Below are 20,421 nucleotides of genomic sequence, written 5' to 3'. Positions count from 1 at the left end.
AGTGGGCTTCCCTGCAGAAAGTACAGAGAGATTGAAGCCTGTGGGTTGAGTGGCAATGAGCAAAGTGACATGAGGACTGGGCCAATTCAGATAGGAGAGACTCAGAGACAGAGACGGGTGGAGAAAATCAAGGGAGGAAAGGAGGACTTAATGTGTAATTCACCTTGATACGCATTTGAAGGAAACAATTTACAACTTTATTAGAAAAATGTCTCAACATGGAGCTGAACAAAGTGAAGGATGCCAAAGGAAGGGGCTACCGCCAGGCTCAGAGTTTCTCTTATGTGAAGAATGACAATCAACGTCTGACAGTAGACTCAAGTCTCAAGAGAGTTTACAAATGATAATACTAGTAATTGTTAACAGTTCAACAGAAGTGATTATGTGCCAGACATCACTTCTAAAGATTTACACCAGTTAACTCATTTAATTGTTGAAATGACCACTTGATGTAGGTACTATAAGCATTTCCATTTTATAGGTGAGTTGACTGAGGCAAAGAAAGGCTGACTCGTTCAAGACTGCACAAACTAGTAAGTGGCAGAATCCATGTTCTTAAATCTCTCAGCTGGCACGGTCCAGTAGAACTTTCTGCAGTGATGATAAGGTTCTGTGCTAACAGAGTAGCTGCTACTCACATATAGCTACTGAGCACTTGAAATGTGGCTTGTATGCCTGAGGAACTAGGTTTTTAATTTTATTTAATTTTAACTAATTTGAATTAAAATGTCCACATGTGGTTACTGTATTGGACAGCATAGCTCTAAGTTATTCTGATTAGAGTATATTCACTGTAGCATTGCTTATAATATTGAAAAATTAGAAACAACTTTAAATGGGAGAATGGCTAAAATAGACTATGAAATATACACAGGTCCAGGGAATTCCCTGGCAGTCCAGTGGTTAGGACTCTGCACTTCCACTGGAGGGGGCACAATTTCGATCCCCGGTCAGGGAACGTGCTGTGTGGCACGGCCAAAAGGAAAAAAAAGAAATATACACAGGTCCAATGAGGGGAATGGAGAAATCTGGTAAAAATTGTAAAATTGGAACATCAGGACAGAGGGCCTGGGTAAACATACGTTGCATAAAGTACAGATCCACACTTTCTGGGATTCCTGATTTTCTTCTGGGCCCTAATCTACTCTCGTGGTTCCTGAATGAGCAGTCCATAGCAACCCCGTCCAATAAAAATATAATGTCAGCCACATGTGTAACTTAAAATGTTCGTAGTCACATTTTAAGGAGTTTTTTTTTAAAAAGTGAAATTAGGGACTTCCCTGGTGGCGCAGAGGTTAAGAATCTGCCTGCCAATGCAGGGGACAAGGGTTCCATCCCTCGTCCGGGAAGATCCCACATGCCTCGGAGCAACTAAGCCCGTGAGCCACAAGTACTGAGCCTGCACTCTAGAGCCTGTGTGCCACAACTACTGAGCCCGTGTGCCGCAACTACTGATGCCCGCGCACCTAGAGCCCGTGCTCCGCGACAAGAGAAGCCACCGCAGTGGGAAGCCCAGGTACCACAATGAAGAGCAGCCCCCGCTCACCGCAACTAGAGAAAGGCCACGCACAGCAACGAAGACCCAACGCAGCCAAAAGATAAATAAATTTATTTTTTAAAAAGTGAAATTAAGTTTAATAATATATTTCATTTAACCCAGCGTACCCCAAATATCATCATTTAAACACGTGGCACGAGCCATATTTCTGGTTGCTCAATAGCCACTTACGGCTAGTGACCACCATATTGGATAATAAAGATCTGTAGACTACTAATCAGCAGTTACAGGAAAGAAACTATTCTATACCTACTAGTGGGCAAAAGTTCCATGAGGCATATTATCAAATGATAAAATCAAGTTGCATATCTATATATCTATATAGATTTATAGATATGAAACCCCAAAACTATTTAAGCCTATCTTGAGTTTCTATGATATTTAATGTCACTTCATAGAAATCCCTTAGAGGTGTCTCCATCGAAGACTATCAAAATATTTATAGTACCTACTTAAGAATTCTCATTTCATTGCTTTTTTTTAATGGTATGGTAAAATACACACAACATAAAATTTATCATATTGACCATTTTTAAGTGTGTAGTTCAGTAGCATTAAGTACATTAACAAAGTTGTGCAACCAGCGCCACTAACTAGTTCCAGAGCCTTTTCACCCCACCCCCTGCAACAGGGTAACCTCCTATACATTAAGTGATCACTCCCCAGTTGCCCCTCCCACCAGCCCCTGGTGACCATTAATCTGTTTTCTGTCTCTATGAATTTACCTATTCTAGGTATTTGATGTAAACAGAACCACACAATAGGAGGTCTTTTATGTCTGGCTTCTTTCATATAGCATGGTTCAAGATTCATCCACATTGTAGGATGTACATCATCCCTTATGAGTGAATAGTATTTCATCGTACGAATATACCATATTTTATTTATCCATTCATCTGCTGATGGACATTTCGGTTGTTTCCACCTTTTGGATATTGTGAGTAAAGCAGCTATGAATATTTGTGTACAAGTTTTTGTTTGAACACCTGTTTTCAATTATTTGGGGTATATACCTAGGGGTAGAATTGCTGGCTCATAGGGTAATTCTATGTTGTTGGGTTTTTTTGGACACACCGCTCGCCATGCGCATGCGGGATCTTAGTTCCCCCACCAGGGATCGAACCCATGTCCCCCTGCAGTGGAAGCTCGGAGTCTTAACCACGGGACTGCCAGGGAATTCCCTATGTTTAACTTATTGAGGAACCACTGAAATGTTTTCCACAGTGACTGAACCATTTTACATTCCCACCAGCAATGTTTGAAGATTCCACATCCTTGCCAGCACTTGTTATTTTTTTTCTTATTTAAAAATTATGGCCATCCTAGTGGGTGTGAAGTGGTATCTCGTTGTGGTTTGATTTGCATTTCCTTGATGACTAATAATGTTGAACATCTTTTCATATGCTTATTAGCCATTTGTATATCTTCTTTGGATAAATGTCTATTCAAGTCATTTGCCCATTTTAATTTTTTTAAAATTAATTAATTAATTAATTTTTGGCTGCATTGGGTCTTCGTTGCTGTGCTTGGGCTTCCTCTGGTTTCGGCGAGCAGGGGCTACTCTTTGTAATATTAAGGAAGTTCTCTTCTATTGCTAGTCTGTTGAGTGTTTTTATCATGACAGAGTGTTAGATTTTCTCAAATGCTTTTTCTGTGTGAATTGAGATGATCATGTGTTTGGGCTTTTTTTCCCTTCATCCTATTAATGTGGTGTATTACATTGATTTTTTTTTTGTATATTTTTTGTATATACACCACCCTTGCATTCCTGAGATAAATCCCACTTGGTCGTGATGTCTAATCATTCCAGCATGCTGCTAGTATTTTGTTGAGGATTTTTGTATTTATATTCATAATGGATATTGGTCTGTAGTTTTCTTTTCTTTTGGCCGTACCACACGGCATGCGGGATCTTAGTTCCCCAACCAGGGGTCAAACCCCGGCCCCTGCAGTGAAAGCACTGAATCCTAACCACTAGACCACTAGGGAATTTCCCTGTAGTTTTCCTGTGATGTTTCTGTCTGGCTTTAGCGTCAGGATAATGTTGGCCTCAGGGTGAAATAGAAAGTATTCCCTCCTTTTCTATATTTTGGGAAGAGTTTGAGAAGAATTGGTGTTAATTCCTCTATAAATATTTGGTAGAATTCAGCAGGGAAGCCATGCAGTCCTGAACTTTTCTTTGTTGGTAGGTTTTTGATTGCCAATTCAGTCTCTTTATTTGCTATATACCATATTAATAGAATGAGGGGGAAAAAACCCAACTGCATGATCATCTCAATTGATGTAGACAAAGTCTTTGACAAAATCCAACACTCTTTCATGATAAAAACACTCAACTCAGATTTTCTATTTCTTTTTGAGTCAGTTTTGGGAGTTTGTGTGTTTCTAGTAATTTTCCCATTTCATCTAGGTTATATAATTTGTCAGCATATAACTGTTCATAGTATTCTCTTATAATCCTTTTTTAAAAATAAGATCAATAATAAGGTCCCCATTTTCATTTCTGACTTTATTGTCTTCTTTCTTTTTTCCTTAGTCAATCTAGCTAACAGTTTATCAATTTTATTAACCTTTCAAATAACCAACTTTTGGTTTCATTGATTTTCTCTATTGCTCTATTCTCTATATCATTTATCTCCACTCTAACTTGTATTTTTTCTTCCCTCTGCTAACTTTGGGTTTAGTTTGATCTTCTTTTCCTAGTTCCTTAAGGTATAAAGTATATATATAATATATATATATATAAGATCTCACATCTTTATCCATTCATCTGTTGATGGACAGTTTCTTTAAAATCTTTGTCTATCTAGTAAGACCAATGTCTGTGTTTTCTCAAGGACAGTTTCTGTTTGTGGTATTGTGATTTATACTTAGTAATATATATTTGATCTTCTTCCCATTCCTGGCACAGGGCTCCTAAGACCCTTGCAAGTTCCTAAGTGATATGAGCCCTAAGAACATCTTTTTTTCTAATGAGGTGACTCTGGGTGGGCTTTTGGATGGAGGCTGGTCACCAGAAAAACCAAGCCATAATTAGAAGCTTGAAAAGGGGCTAGAAAAGGAGTTATGTATGAGGAGGCCTCCATAAATCCCAATAGTATGGTGTTCAGAGAGCTTCCAGGTTGATGAACATATCCACGTACCAGGAGGGCAATGCACCCCAACTTCACAGGAACAGAAGCTCCTGTGCTTGGGACCCTCCCAGATCTTGTTTTATATATTTCTTCATCTGGCTCTTCATCTATATCCTTTAACAAATCCTTTAATAAACTAGTAAATGTAAGAAAGTGTTTTCCTGAGTTGGGTGAGCTCTTCTAGCAAAGAATCAAATCCCAGGTGGGGGTCATGGGAACCTCCGATTTATAGAAAAGTCAGAAGCTGTGGGTAACCTTGGGTCTTACTACTTGTGATTGGCATCTGAACTGTGGCAAGTCTCGTGGAACTGAGCCCTTCACCTGTGAGATCTGACACTAACTCCAGTCAGATAGTGTCAGAATTGAGTTAAACTGTAGGACTCCCATCTGATGTCACACAATTTCTTGCTAGAGGGAAAAACCCCGCACATCTGGTGTCAGAAGTGTTGTGAGTGTGATAGCAGTTTAAGAGTTAAAGGAGAAACACAGGAGGAGTGTGAGTTTTTCCCTATTTACTGTTTGTCTCTTTCTGTCCTGGTAATGGACCATACGTTCTTGTGTCTTTGCATGCTTTATAATTTTGCATTGAAAATTGGATATTTTGAATACTATGTTAAAACAAAAAGAAAAAAGAAAGAAAGAAAAAACAGTCCTTAGTTCTTTGCAAGTTGGCTGTATATAGGGCATCCCTTCAACTCTTAGCCAGGCCATTTGCAACTCTGCCCTAACCATCACTTTCTGCTTATGCAGAGTCTAAAGACAAGCCAGACTTCCCAGATCTTTTCTGAGCTTGCATCCTACCCTGGCCATGCACATGGCTTCCTAGGTTCCCAGTATATGTGGGACTTTTTTCAAAGGCTTTTCTCCAAAGTTTCTCACTCCCCAGCTTTTCCTCCCCATCTTTTATCATGTCTACTGTTTGTCTCAACTGCTATTTTTTGCCCCAGGCAGCAGTGGCTTGTTCACTTGGTTTTCAGTGTTTTCCAGGAACATTCTCCAGGTAGCCATAGCCATTTTTCCATCCTGAGAGTGCTCTGGGTTAGATAAAACAAAGGCAGGCCATTGTATCTTTCAGGCACCCATAGGCAAGTCAAAATAGACTTTCTTCTGATCAAGGTCTTCTCTGTTCCTGGACTAGATGTGGCCACACTGGGAACAGGCTGCCATCTTCAAGATCGCTGCTACCCTGGGAAGGGTTCATTAAAATAGGGTAAGACTAAGTTAAAATGTCAGAGCCTGGGAATGCTCTGGTGGTCCAGTGGTTAGGACTCCACGCTTTCACTGCCAAGGGCGTGGGTTCGATCTCTGGTCGGGGAAATAAAATCCTGAAAGCCACGTGGCAAAGAAAAAAAAAAAAAAAAAGCCAGAGCCTTCTCCCAAGCCTGTTTCAGTGACCTTTTTCATGGTTAAGCATTTGCTTAGTTGTTGAAAACCTTTAACTATCTTCCAGAGTTTTGATAAGGGTGATTCTGACAGTTTTCGCCAGGATTTTCAGTGTTAGAGTTGGCTCCTTCAGGTTCATACTCTACCGCTTTTGCTGACATCACTCTTAAAAGTTTTTTGTTTTTTTTTTTAATGCCAGTTTTGTTTGGGCATAATATAGAAGTGGTGTTACACGTGGAAAATACAAGAAACATGGTCATGGGGGCGGGGGCTGGTTCTTAAGAGAGTTCAAAGAGCACTAATCACCAGTCTCTTGGTTCTTCTATTAATCCATTTTCCCTATTTCTCTTTGAAAAATGGTACAGATTATATATCAAGGTGACTTTGTCATCCATATAGATGTTGAAATTAAGAGTAATATTAAAATATATATTTTTAATTAATTAATTTATTTTGGCTGCGCTGTGTCTTAGTTGCGACCTGAGGCTCTCTGTTGGGGCATGCAGGCTTCTTAGTTACAGCATGCATGTGGGATCTAGTTCCCTGACCAGGGATTGAACCTGGGCCACCTGCATTGGGAGTGTGGATTCTTACCCACTGGACCACCAGGGAAGTCCTGAGGGTAATAATTTTAATTGAGGAGTAGGATGGCTAAAACAGAGTCGGGGACTACAGCCTTCCCATGAACATAAGGGAATGAAACAAAAGTCAGAAGACAAAAGCAGGGAAAAGGGCAGTGATGTATAATGACCTCAAGTTTCAAGTGAGGGAGGAGAAATAGTTGTGGAAACATGTTTACTAAGAAATAAGGGTTTAGCTAGCTGGTTGATCATATAAAGAAAGATAAAACATCTTACGTTTAAAATAATTTCTAATTAGGAACAAAACCATAGTGCGTGTTATTACTGTAATGGTTAACGGGATTCGTGTTTTTTGGACCGATGTAAAAAAATAAAAAACAAGAATAAAAATAAGATGAGAGTGGGGCCTTCCCTGGTGGCGCAGTGGTTAAGAATCCGCCTGCCAATGCAGGGAACACGGGTTCGAGCCCTGGTCCGGGAAGATCCCACATGCTGCGGAGCAACTAAACCTGTGCTCCACAACTACTGAGCCTGCGCTCTAGAGCCCGCGAGCCACAACTACTGAGCCCGTGTGCCACAACTACTGAAGCCCGTGCGCCTGGAGTCCATGCTCCGCAACAAGAGAAGCCACCGCAATGAGAATCCCGCGCACCACAACGAAGAGTAGTCCCCGCTCGCCGCAACTAAAGAAAGCCCGTGCACAGCAACGAAGACCCAATGCAGCCAAAAATAAATAAATAAATTTATTAAAAAAATAATAAGATAAGAGAGAATCAATATAATCAATGGAAACCCAATTAGAGTATAAAAGGTTGGTTGATTAAAAGAGACATATATGTAAAGTCAACTGATCACTAAGTATTAACAATAACAGCTTAGAAATGTTTTAAGCCGTGACTCTCATCACAGATGAAACAAGATAGTAAATAATAAATAATAAGCTGAAACTACTTGTAGGACTTATATGAAGAACATGATTAAACACAACCGAGTGATACTTGCTGAAGGCAGAGTTATAACGCAATATTGAATAGGTATCATGTGTCCCAGATTAGATTGCAACTGTGATGAAACTGATTCCAAGGGGATTCTTTCTAGAACATAATAAATTGCTTATTAGATAAATGTATAATACCTTTTAATTAAGTTACAAGCGTAATGTCATGCATCCCAAGAGGATTCCTTTTGGAAATTAGTAAAAATGTTTTAAATGTTCTCTAGGCAATAAACACATTAAGTTAGAGTACAGTTGTGTACATTGACCATCTTCCCCTCCAAACGGTTCATTCTTTCATTCATTCATCAATTTTCCATTGAGTATCCACTGAGCATCAGAGGGTGTGCATGATATAGAGAAAAATGAATGAGACATATAACAGTGCTTGTACTAATGGGATTTCCACTGTGTTTATATGGGGAGAGGATTTAGAGGGAGAAAGAGAAATTGGCTTAAAAAAAGTAACATCTACAATGAAGTGTGCTAAATGCCATGGGGGGGGAGCGTGGATACAAGTGCTATAAAGTGCACAGCAGGAGGTACTAACATAGTGGGATGAAGAGAAAGCTGTGAGGGGGGTGTTCTCTGTTAAAGTGTGTCCCTTCCCAAAAGATATGTTCGTGTCATCACTCCCACTACCTGAGAATGTGACCTTATTTGGAGACAAGGTCTCTATAGAGGTAATCTAGTTAACGTGAGGTCCTTGAATTGGACCTTAATCCAGTAACAGGAGTCCTTATAAAAAGGGGAAATTTGGACACACACACACACACACACACACACACACACACACACACGGAGAATGCCATGTGAAGATGAAAGCAGAGGTTGGGGTGATGTTTCTACAAACCGCAGAACACCAAAGATTGCCAACAAACCACCAGAAGATAGGAGAGAGGCATGGAACAGATTCTCCCTCACAGCCCTCAGAAAGAACCCATCCTGCTGACACCTTGATCTTGGACGCTCAGCCTCCAGACCCATGAGAAAATTAATTTCTGTTGTTTAAGCCACACAGTTTGTGGTACTTTGTTATGGTAGCTCTAGCAAACTAATAAAGGAAGGGACATAGTATGATATGTATAAAATGCAACAAGTCACATTTCATTAGAGACCTGAGGGATAAGTAACTGGAAGTCAGGTGAAGTGGGGGTTAGAGCAGGGGAGTGTTCTGGGCCGAAGGAACCAGATCTGCATTGATTAATCATGTGTTTTTGTTTGGCGGTTTCTTTTTGTTTTTTGGGTTTTTTTGGCTGCATTGGGTCTTCGTTGCTGCACGCGGGCTTTCTCTAGTTGCGGCGAGCGGGGGCTACACTTCATTGCAGTGCGCGGGCTTCTCATTGCGGTGCCGTTGCGGAGCACTGGCTCTAGGTGCATGGGTTTCAGTAGTTGCAGCATGCGGGCTTCAGTAGTTGTGGCACGCGGGCTCAGTAGTTGTGGCGCACGGGCTTAGTTGCTCTGCGGCATGTGGGATCTTCCTGGACCAGGGATCGAACCCGGGTCTCCTGCATTGTCAGGTGGATTCTTAACCACTGCACCACCAGGGAAGTCCCCAATCATGTGTTTTTTGTTTGTTTGTTTGTTTGTTTTTGGCCTCACCTTGCAGCATGCGGGATCTTAGTTCCCTGACAAGGGATCGTGTCCCATGCCCCCTGCATTGGAAGTGCAGAGTCTTAACCAATAGACCCCAGGGAAGTCCCAATCATGTGTTTTTATTTTCTGTATTTTATGATGTTTTGACATCTTAAAAAGCTTGCTGGCCAGGAGAGAGTATTCCTCCCAGAGCTAGCCAATTCTTAGAGATAGCAAAGGGTTCAATCAACCCATGCAAACCGACCAATCCCAAGCCTGTAGATCCTGCCTTGTTCTTATCTAACTCTCACACATGAGTCAATACTTCCTCTGCCCTAAATCACCCCAGGGCCAGGTACCAGGCCACTAGAGATACCCCTATGGCCCAAAGCCTGCTGGAATTATTCCAACCAGCCAATCCTAAGCTGCTCACTCTGCTGTGCCTTGCCTTTCCCATGGAAACCCAATCCAGGCTCTGGCTCAGACTTTCCCCTCACTCCTGTCTTGTGCCACTTGACCAAAACCCATTGCTTTCCTTGTGCCCTTGCATGGTATGTAGTGACCGCTTCTTTGGGAGCTGGGAGTATAATCAACTTCTTCCTCCCAAGTCTTGTTCTCGTTTCCTTCTGTGGCTGCACCAACTTAACCACACGTATACAACATTTACATTCTTAGGACACAGCAGGTTTCTTGTTTCTTTTTCTTTCTTCTTCTTCTTTTTTTTTTTTTGCCACACTGTGCGATTTGCAGAATCTTAGTTCCCTGACCAGGGATTGAACCTGCGCCCTCAGCAGTGAAAGTGTGGAGTCCTAACCACTGGACCGCCAGGGAACTCAGGACACTGCAGGTTTCAAGGAGAAGGGCAGTGGGAAGAAATGGAGAGAAAGGAAGCATAATGTCTAACTCACCTGGATGAGTGTTGAAGATACAAAATTATACCCTTTCAGAAGAAATCTTTCTGCTTAGGGAGATTCTAATGGTGAAGGACGAAGGAGCTGACACTACCACCAGGGTCAGAGTGTTTGACCTGAGTGGTGTTGGTCAGCGTTGGCACAAAGAATCAGCCTCCTTGGAGCAAAGAGGAAGGATCATCATTAAGCAAAGGTGTTAACACCAGCCAATAGCTGAAAGGTTCCTATGCCCCAGGCACCTCCTCTAAATGGTTTAGATACGTTAACTCATTTACTATTTACAACAAGACTATGAAGTAGGTACAAATTAATATTTCCATTTTACAGATTAGGGGTTAAGTACATTGCTCATGATCTCACAATTAGTGTCCGAACATATATTCTTCAACATTAAGCTGTATATGCACAGATTTACTGTAAGACTAGAAATGCAGGCTAGGGACACGGAGATTTTGTAGGCAGATGGGGCAGTGTATGAAAAAGCAGAAATAAAAGAGAATGAGGGAGATCTCAGCGTGTAGATTGTCTTAAAGAGCTGTTGGAGAAAATTCACATATTTTTCATCCTTCTGAAAAATATCTCAGTTCAATAAAGGAGGATTAAAGAAGTTTTGCTACCACCAGGGTGTTTTCTCTGATCTCAGTGTTGTCAATCAGTGTCTGTGGCAGAATGAAGTCTCTTAGAAGAGTTGCTTCTAGGGTAATAAGGTAATACATACATCAGAGATAATAAAATAATATAATAATAATACTTGTTATCGTGGTATTATATGCCCGGTACCTCTTCTGTATGTGTGAATTACATGTTAACTCATTAATTACATTCAACGACACCATGAGGAAGGGAGAATTAGATTTGCATTTTACAGGTTCCAACAACTACAAGGGAATGGCTAAAAAACAAAACTGTGAAAGATCTACTAGGCAAATAAAAGGAGTGGGGGACACTGGCATAAAAAGGTAGCAATGGTGGTCAGAAAGGGGGCCTCATAGGCAATTATGTTGCACATAAGTACAAATCCACTCTTGCTGGGGGATCTGAAAGTATTTTCACCTAACTCTGTCATAGAAGCTCTGCACGTGAGTAGTATTTCAAATGCAGTAATGAAAGAAGTTCTCAGAGTCAAATCGCTGACTAATAAACCAATTTGTAAAACAATAATACAACATTCAGTAAGAATCCAAAAACTAAAGTCCAAAATATTATATATATTTTTCTATGGGCACATGGCTAGCCAAAGAAGTGAACAGAAAAAGATTTGGACAAAAAAAGTAAAGAGTGCTTAATTCTAGAAAGGGGAAAGAAGAGGGGATAGAGTTTAATGGTCATATGGAACTTGACTCAAAATGTTTTAATGTTTCCCAGAAGATTTTACCTATTGTATGATACTATTAATAATAAAAATTTTGTTTTACCAAATATATGATTTTGTTTTAGCTTTCACTCTTATTCCTCTACATTAACCTCTATGTTGGATTCCAAAAAAGAAATGCACCATTAAGGCACTGGTGAGCATAACAAAGAAAATGCTTTCAGGTAATTCCAAAGGATAATATACAAACAAAATTTCAATAGTGTAAAATTTTAGAGGTTGGTTCTCCGATTCCTGGGCAGCAAATTTGATGTTAGCTCCTGGAAGAGCTACTTTACACAGCTACTGGGAACAGGGAGGTAAAGAATATGAAGTTCCTTTCCAGAGTTATGGTAAAATAGAACTGTATCCTTACAAAGTTTTTTGAATAATTTGAGAAATAAAATCCACCATTAAGGTGTGAGGGTTATAAGAATATGAACATAGAAGTAGAGCGTTCTCAGGGACTCTCAAAAGAGACATTAAAAGTCGTTTTTAATAGTGCAGTATTTCATTATTTAGTCTCAGGGAGCTTAAAAAAAATGTTACCTCAAACTGCCCTAGCTCTGCATTACATAGCTCATATTGGATGGAAACAGAAGCATTAAGTAATATTAAATATTTTTTCAAATATGTATCCTGGTATTTTCAGTTGAAATATTTTTTTTTAATCTCCTTTTAATCCTAATGACAATATTATGAGCCTATTTCCTCTTTTTTTTTTTTTTTTGAATTTTATTTATTTATTTATTTATTTATTTTTTGGTTGTGTTGGGTCTTCGTTTCTGTGCGAGGGCTTTCTCTAGTTGCGGCAAGCGGGGGCCACTCTTCATCGCGGTGCGCGGGCCTCTCACCATCGCGGCCTCTCTTGTTGCGGAGCACAGGCTCCGGACGCGCAGGCTCAGTAGGTGTGGCTCACGGGCCTAGCCGCTCCGCGGCATGTGGGATCTCCCCGGACCGGGGCACGAACCCGTGTCCCCTGCATTGGCAGCTGGATTCTCAACCACTGCGCCACCAGGGAAGCCCCAGTTGGAATATTTTATAGCTTAACTTTATAAAGTGATTATTACTTACAAAGTTATTCATTTTTAATATTAACAACTTGCTAAAATTGTTTATCTGACTAGCCCTATATTAAAATTGTTAAAAGCAAAAACTTAACATCTCTTGCACATTGCACTGGGATTGAGGCCCCAAAACTGAAAGAGCTAAGTTCAGGGATTGAAATGGGAGTGATCCACTCTAATTGGCGATAACCACGTGAAATCGCCATGTAAAATGTGTCCACTGACATAAGGAATATCAAGAAACAGTTTTGGCTTGAGGATCCATTAGTAATTCACCTTATTTGGGAAAGTAAAGAGGAAAGGAGAAATAGATATGCTCACCTGAAAGAAGTTGCTCTTCATTTGGAACTTGCCATCCAACGGTTGGCAGGACCCTACTAAATGAGGGTTCTAATCCTTATGACGTCACAACTGTTGCCTGGTAACCAGTCAGATCAACTGAATCTTTACAAGGCGTTGGCTTAGGCAGTTTCTCACCCTGATAAGAGGCTGGAAATCTAGTTAAGCATATGTATTTATTATTGCTGTGTAATAAATTACCCCCAAGCAAGCATTTATTTTCTCACACAGTTTCTGAGGGTCAGGAATCTGAGAGCAGCAAAGCTTAGTGGTCCTAGCTCAGTCTTTCCTGAGGTTGCCGTCCAGCAGTTGTCCTGGGCTGCAGTCATTTCATGGTCCTGCTGGGGAAGAAGAGTCTGTTCCAAGCACGCTTCCGTGTCACTGGCAGGCGCAGATGCTCATCACTTGGGCCTTGCTCACAACACGGCAGCATGTCTCCCCCAGAATGAGAGATGAGGGAGAGAGGGCAAGGTGGAAGTCACAGTATCTTTTAAACTCACCTTGGACATCTCAGACCATCAATTCTCCATATGCTAACGATCATACGAACCAACCTTAGTACAGTGTGAGTGGGAACTTGAAAAGGGTGTGAAGACCAGGAGGCAGAGATCACTGGGGGCCATCCTGAAGGCCAGCTACCAAGGTGTGGTACCCTCTCCCAAACTCTCACTCTCACCTGTCATTACTAGATGCCTACAGGTGGCTGGGGCTGTTGTGGTAAAAATAGAGGAATTAGAGACACGGTAGAATTAGAGACAAACTGGAGAAGACTGGATCCCAATGCGCCACTTGGACAACTTCCTTAACATCAGATGAGGAAGTACTCAGGAAAGATGATAAAATGTATACAACCCCCAGTTGTACACAGTGTACTAAGCACCTTATTAGTTACCTTCTATAATATAAATATCTGTTTACTGATCCATCCAATTGAGACAGTATCTTCTAACTCCCCACCATATAGATGAGAAATTTCTACCTCTCCCCATCTCGTTACTTCCAAACATGTATGGATATACCACTGATTCTATTAAGGTTTATAGCACTTACCTCCTGTTGGGCAACCATAATTATTTATGTAACAGGATGATTGATAAAGGTAGCTAGCGGAGACATCCTCTGAGGTTACTGATCTCTCCCCCATGACTGAGAGGTGACTTTGAAGTCCATTTGGATATTGGTGGGAAGGCTTCACATTGGGGGGCTTAGTGATGGGGGAGGTAAAGGAGAGACTGGGTAGGCATTTGTGCACACACACAGACGCACACACTTAGATGTACACAGACGCACGCCTACACTGCCCAAAAGAGGGAGCTTTCCTCCGGGATGCCAGCCCCCACTCTGCGATCCCCACCCCTGCCACCAAGAAACTTCCATCTCTTTAGAGAGTTCGTCTTCACCTCACCATGAAGAAAAAGCTATACTGTCCATGCAATATAGGTGGAGGAGGTGGGTGAAGGCCATCTATGCAGCCAATGGCTAATTGTTCAGTTACTGAGATTTCCGTCCTACTTCTTGTGTGACCCTGTCCTTGCTCCAGAAACTGTGACCTTGAGAACAATCTCTGCTCTGTCCCTCCCTCATGAATGTGTTAAGTCATGGGTCTTGTTCATCGGCCTGGTCCCATAGGCTGCTGTGAGAGTGGCATGACTGAAGACTGAAAAGGAAGGCCGGGGAAGCTCTTGAAAGGCCCTGTGGGCCTTACAGAGGACTCTGAATTTTCTTCTAAGTGCAGTGGGAAGGCTGACCCATCACAACAGCTAACTGGTTCTCTTGCCACTCCTGTTTCTTTCTCCTGGTCTCTTTCTTTCTTTGAAACGTACTAAATTCATTCCTACCCCCAGGGTGTTTGTACTTTCTTTCTCTCTCGGGACACCTCCCTGGTCCTAATACTGATGATGCCTTCTTATAATTCAAGTGACAGCTCAAAAGAGGCCTCTTCAGGCAGGTTTCCTCTGGTCCTGTAATCTGATGTGCCTCCTCACCCCCTCCTTTGCCCCACCCCCTTCCTATCTCAGTGTCTCACTTGTCTTATGTGTCAACTTGTCTGGGCCATGGTGCCCAGATAGTTGGTCAAACATTATTCTAGATGTTTCTATGAGACTGTTTTGGGGTGAGATTAACATTTAAATCAGTGGACTTTGAATAAAGCAGCTGGCCCTCCATAATCTAAGTGGGCCTCACCCAAACAGTCGAAGGCCTGAATAGAGCAAAAAGATTGACTTGAACTTTCAGATGCATCAAAACATCATTTCTTCCCTAGGTGTCCAGCATACCTGCAAAGTGAACCCTGCAAAGTGTGGAGTTGCCAGCCTCCATAATTGCATGAGACAATTTCTTTTTTTAAAATTTTTTTTGGAATTTTTGAATTTTATTTTATTTATTTTTTTATACAGTAGGTTCTTATTTGTTATCTATTTTATACATATTAGTGTATATATGTCAATCCCAATCTCCCAATTCATCACACCACCACCACCACCCCCTCCCGCCACTTCCCCCTCTCGGTGTCCATACGTTTGTGCATGAGACAATTTCTTAAAATAAATCTCTGTATATACACACATCCCATTCGTTCTTTTTCTCTGGAGAACACTGACTACACAGGTTTTGATACCAGGAGTTGTTCTAGAGGAGAGGAAACTTAAGGGTGAGTTTTCTGAGTTGGCTCCGGGCTTTCTGGAATTGGCTCTCTAGTTAAATTAGGTTGAAAGACCAGTGACTATTTCTTTTTTTTTTTTATGTTCCAAATAGGTTTTATTTTTTCTTGCTTATTCCTTGAGCATACCTTACTTTGAAGGACAGCCCACAGATTTTTCTGATAGACTAGACACATAGTATGTAAGACAAATCAAACTTGAATGTTACGTTTTGCCTGAGAAATCATAAGGTTGGAGTTTCTATCAAGGAAGAGGTTTAGAGGCAATCCTATTGAGTTAAGATAGTCTAGTATGGTAGTGTATCTGAAGCATGACACATGGAATGAAGAGATTATGGAAGGGTTATAAGTTTTTTTTTAAATATCAAGGACTAGGACATAGGAGTAAATGGCTGGAATTAGGGTAAAACTGAGAGAAAGTTGGGCCACAGGAACCATGTTTATCACGAATATAAATTAACTCCATCTTCTAATTTTCCTAATTCTTACTAAGGCTGTATCACTTCTCAGCTGCTTTTTCACAGAAAGTTACTGTGACTCAGGCACTTGCCTCACAAATATTCAAATTCGTGCCTCTGCAAGATTACAGATACCTTCAGGACATCTCTCAAAGTTCCTCATCCAATAATGAACAACCACAGTGTTGCCTGTCACCAGTACCCATGTTCCTCTTGCCTGAAATACCCTTGCTATTCCTTCAAGCCACTTCTCCCATTAAGTCTTACTAAAAAAAAAACACTCATTCCTTCTGTTATTGTTCTTACCACACTAGAATTTACTTAACTGCTTACTGGCCAAATAGTTGGAAAGGATAATCAATTTAAGAAAAATTCCCAAGTCAAAAGAGATTGTATTTGGGCTTCCCTGGTGGCGCAGTGGTTGAGAATCTGCCTGCCAATGCAGGGGACACGGGTTCGAGCCCTGGTCTGGGAAGATCCCACATGCCACGGAGCAACTGGGCCCGTGAGCCACAATTACTGAGCCTGCGCATCTGGAGCCTGTGCTCCGCAACAAGAGAGGCCGCGATAGTGAGAGGCCCACGCACCGCGATGAAGAGTGGCCCCCGCTCGCCGCAACTAGAGAAAGCCCTCACACAGAAACGAAGACCCAACACAGCCATAAATAAATAAATAAATAAATAAATAAATAAAATTTAAAAAAACAAAAAACAAAACAAAACATAAAAAAAAAAAAAGAGATTGTATTCATTTTTAAAATATCACATATGAGTCTGGCCTCTTGCAGTTTCTGTAGCTGGATCACTCAGAACTTATTCATCAACCTGTTGAACTGTTCTTTTTTCAGAAACATAGATACCATCCAAAAATTTTCTGATATCCTTGTTTTTAACTGTTGTGGCTTGCTGAATCAAGGCAGCTGAATTTGACACAAGTTCAATGTCATTTCCTTCAAGAATCAACTCATCTTTCTGGACTTGAGATACTGAACAAGCAACACCTGGCCTCATCCGAACCCTGCAGAGTATCTTTCACCCCCCAAATTTTGGATTCCTACAAGAGAACCATTTTCCTGAATAACAACATTGATGGGTAAGTGAGCATACGCAGAACTCATCTTGTAACTGAAGCCCAGTGTAACACCCTTGATCATGTTCTGTACATGACTACAGATAGTACGAACAGTCACCAGTTCCTTTCTAGTCTCCCACCATGTGTCAACCCAGAGCCTCTTCTTTTTCTTTCCAAGGAGACTGAGTTCTCCACTGATGTGATTGAAGTCCCTCTGCAGGGTGCCTCTGGGGCCCTTCACAATAACTGTGCGTCCCTTCAGAGTAATGTCGACATTTTCTGGAATGTCGACAGTCTGATTGCTGAGAATGGTCTTCATTCTCACCTCGAAATAGATGTGGCAAAGAGTAGTGACTCTATTTCTAGAGGTAAAGAGAATGCTCATAGCCCACGGCATGATGTGGCAATAGAGATACAGAAAATATCACCACTGGATACTCTTAATCAAACACTTACAAGAAGCAAGGATCTGGGTGACCTTGTATACGATACCTTAAAACACTTTGTTAAATTGAGATTGACTGGTGACTCCTAAGGTCACTGGACAAAGAGGGGAAAGAAAAGGATGAGCTTACAGATTTGATTTTAACTGACGTGGAAGCTCTGTGCCTGCCTTGAAAGAAGAGATCGTTGGGACTTCCCAAGGATCCAGTGGTCCAGTGGTTAAGACTCCGTGCTTCCAATGCAGGGGGCGTGGGTTCGATACCTGGTCGGGGAAGTAAGATCCTACATCTTATTTACCTGAGTGGCTTATCATGAACTGGGTGTCCTTTGACCCAAAAAGCCATAAAGTTGGGCATGCGCAGAAGCACTGCATCACCAAATGGAAGTGAAATCATGCCCAGGCAGGCCCTGAAGGCACACATAATTTACATGAAGAAGTGGCCCAAATGTTCACGGTTCCCACTCCCGCTACAGTACCTTCTCTCTCCACGCCTACGAGTATGGCCTTATGGAGAGTTGCCTATGATCAGAGCATATACAAAGGAAGGGAAGACTTGGGCCTGGTTTCCAGATGCTTCTGCACAGTATGCAGGCACCACCCACAAGTGGGCAGCTGTAGCACCACGGCCCCTCTCTGGGACATCCCTGAAGGACATGGTGAAGGGAAATCCTCCCACTGAGCAGAACTTTGAGCAATGTATCTGGTTATTTATTTTGCTTGTGAGGAGATGTGGCCAGATGTGATTATCTACCGATTCATGGGATGTGGCCAATGGTTTGGTTGTATGGTCAGGGACTTGGAAGGAATGCAAGTCTATAACTGATGACAGGGAAGTCTGGGGAAGAGATATGTGGATACACGTCCCTGGATGGGTGAAAAAGGTGAAGATATTTTTGTCCCAAGTGAATACTCACCAAAGGATTTTTTTTTTTTTTTAAATAAGGCCGCACTGTGTGGCATGTGGGATCTTAGTTCTCTGACCAGGGATCGAACCCTCGCCCCCTGCAGCGGAAGCGTGGTGTCCTAACCACTGGGCCTGCAGGGAAGTCCCTCAGCAAAGGATTTTAATCATCAAGTCAGTAAGATGAACCATTCTGTGGGTACCAGTCAGCCTTTTCCCCCAGTTGCCCCTGTAATCACCCAATGGGCAACGTGGCCATGGTGGCAGGGATGGAGGTTACGGGTGGGCTCAGCAACATGGGCTTCCACTCACCAAGACTACAGCCACTGCTGATGGCCCAATCAGGCATCAGCCGGGACCAGCACTGAAGCCCCAATGTGGCACCATTCCCTCGGGGTAATCAGCCAGCTACCTGGGGGCAGGTTGAGTATATTAGACCACGTCCATCAGGAAGGGGCAGTATTTTGTCCTTACTGGACTAGACACTTACTCTGGGTAGAGATCTGCCTTCCCTGCATGCAATTATTCTGCCAAAACTACCATCTGGACTTACAGAATGCTTTATCCACTGAAATGGTATTCTACGCAGCATTGCTTCTGATCAAGGAACTCACTTTCCAGCAAGTGGAGTGCAGCAGTGGATCTACGCTCATGAAATTCTCTGGTCTTACCATGTCCCCTACCTTCCTGAAGCAGCTGGCTTGACAGAACAGTGAAATGGCCTTTAAAAATTTTGTTGTATTTTATTGAAGTACAGTTGATTTACTGTGTTGTGTTAATTTCTGCTGTACAGCCAAGTGATTCAGTTATACCTATATGATATATATGAGTTAATATTTGTATATATATATATGAGTTAATATTTGTATATATATATATGAGTTAATATTTGTATATATATATATGAGTTAATATTTGTATATATATATATGAGTTAATATTTGTATATATATATATGAGTTAATATTTGTAAAAGCACATAGAACTGTGTGAGTGAGGCTGACACAGTTCTCAGTAAACATTATTATACATATAAAATAAGACTTCTGCAACTTTCACTGTTTTAATTAATTAATTAATTTATTTATTTATTTATTTTTGGCCACACTGCATGACTTGCAGGATCTTAGTTCCCCGACCAGGGATTGAACCCATGCCCTTGGCAGTGAAATCGCAGAGTCCTAACCACTGGACCGCCAAGGAATTCCCCACTGTGTTGTTTTAAATGTCCATGATAAGACAAGTATATCTAGTTGATTCATTCTAACTGTTCTATAATATTTGTTGGCATATATGTTTATTTCCCTACTGATGGATATTAGGCTACTTTTGTATTTGTTGTTACAAACAATGTTGCAATAAATATCTTTATACACATATCCTTAGGCACAGATAGGGGTGTCCAAAGGGAACCAAGAGGGGAATTATTATCTTTAGAATATATTTTAAAATTTATTTATTTATTTATTTGGCTGTGCTGGGTCTTAGTTGCAGCACGTGGGATCCAGTTCCCCAACCAGGGATCGAACCCAGGCCCCCTGCATTGGGAGCGTGGAGTCTTAGCCACTGGACCACCAGGGAAGTCCCCAAGAGGGGAATTAATTACTGGATCTTGGGTATACACCATTTCAGCTTCACTCAATATCCCTAAATAGCTCTTTAGCAATGTATGATAGTTCCTTTTCTCCATATCCTCACCAACCCTCGGTATCAAAAACTTCAATTTTTGCAAATGATAGTTTGAAATGATATTTCATTGTTTAACTTACACTTACCTGTAACTAGTGAAATGTGTGCATCTTTTCCTATGTTTATTGGCCATTAGGGGTTCCTTTTCAGTTACCTGAATGTTTAATATTGCATCTTTATATGTATCATGTTTCTATTTATTTATTTTTTTATTAACTTGTAGGCAGCCTAGATATGTTCTGGATATGGAATAAAAGTTGACTCTCAGGTTTCAGGCTTGGACAAGTGGGTGGATTGTGTGCTAA

General features: G+C 41.3%; 1 pseudogene; it reads right to left on the bottom strand.

Annotated features, from left to right (window-relative positions):
* Positions 1 to 16,822: 16,822 nt before the first annotated feature.
* On the bottom strand, positions 16,823 to 17,412 carry LOC118881495 (annotated as a pseudogene).
* Positions 17,413 to 20,421: the final 3,009 nt, after the last annotated feature.

The sequence above is a fragment of the Balaenoptera musculus genome, chromosome 15 (genome assembly GCF_009873245.2).
Source record: "Balaenoptera musculus isolate JJ_BM4_2016_0621 chromosome 15, mBalMus1.pri.v3, whole genome shotgun sequence".
In the NCBI taxonomy this organism is placed as follows: domain Eukaryota; kingdom Metazoa; phylum Chordata; class Mammalia; order Artiodactyla; family Balaenopteridae; genus Balaenoptera; species Balaenoptera musculus.
This window is presented reverse-complemented; position numbering and strand designations above follow the sequence as displayed.